Raw genomic sequence first — 1,479 nt, 5'->3', positions numbered from 1 at the left:
TTAGTTAGTTTGGCTAGTTTATCTATCTTGTTGATTCTCACAAAAAAACAGTTTTTTTTGTTTTGATGATTCTTTGTATTGTTCTCTTTATTTATATTTAGTTGATTTTGGCACTGAGGTTGACTATTTCTTGATTTCTACTCCTCTTGGTTGTGTTTCCTTCTTTTTGTTCTAGAGCTCTCAGGAGTGCTGTTAAATTGCTAGAATAAGATCTCTACAGTTTCTTTACCATGTGTCTTAGTTAGGGTTCCTATTCCTGCACAAACATCATGAACAAGAAGCAAGTTGGGGAGAAAAGCTTACACTTACATATTGATGTTCATCTCCAGAGGAAGTCAAGACTGGAACTCCAGCAGGTCAGGGAGCAGGAGCTGATGCAGAGGCCATGGAAGGATGTCACTTACTGGCTTGCTTCCCATGGCTTGCTCAGCTTGCTTTCTTATAGAACCCAGGTCTACCACCCCAGGGATGGCACCACCCACAATGGGCTGAGCCCTTCCCCCTTGATCACTAGTTAAGAAAATGCCTTACAGCTAGATCTCATGGAGGCATTTCCTCAACTGAGACTCCTTCTCTGTGATAACTCCAGCTTGTGTCAAGTTGACACAAAACAAGCCAGTACAATTGACCCCTTGTCAACTTGACATGCAAACAAATCAATATTAAGCTTCAACCTTTACTTTCTTGTTCATCCCCAAGATCTAGATAATCTTAAGAGTCCCACAGCCTTTACCAATTCTTACGTTTTAAAATTGCATTACCTTTAAAATATTCAGTCTCTTTAAAAATAATCAAAGTCTTTTTACAATTCAAAGTCTCTAAACTATGGGCTCCTCTTCTTCCTTCAAAAAGGAAATATATCAGGGCATAGTCACAGTCAAAGCAAAATCAATCTCTAAGCATCCAGTATCTAGAAATCTATGTATGAACTTCTGAACTCCTCCAAGGGCTTGAGTCAATTCTCCAACTCTGCACTTTGTAGCACACACTTGGTCTTCTAGGCTCCAGCTACCGGTTCTCTACTGCCGCTGCTGTTCTTGGTGGTCATCTCATGGTACTGGCATTTAAAAAAACACTGCTGTCAGTCCTAGGGCACTAATTGCCACTGAGTTTGTACCTTCACCAATGGCCTTTATGGATTCTCAGAGTGCCTAAGCTGCTCTCCATTACCTCTTCATTCCTACAAAATCAGTACCACCTGGGTAACTCTTACACATCACCAAGTCCAGCCTCAGCATGAGGTACAACCTTGGTTATCTCTGGAACACATTCTTTTTGTGCTTTCACCAAACAGTTCCCAGAAGATTTCACCTCAGTGATGCTGGTCTCTTCTTAATCACCGCTAATTTTTAACTCCAGCTGACCAGCATCAAAAGTTCCAGTAATGCAAAGGATTTGCTTTAGTAGTTCTGTATCCTGTTAATCACTGCTGATTTTTCAGCCCCAGCTAACCAAAACCACAGAATCTTCACAACCAAA

The sequence above is a fragment of the Micromys minutus genome (genome assembly GCF_963924665.1).
Source record: "Micromys minutus genome assembly, chromosome: 4".
NCBI lineage: Eukaryota > Metazoa > Chordata > Mammalia > Rodentia > Muridae > Micromys > Micromys minutus.
This window is presented reverse-complemented; position numbering follows the sequence as displayed.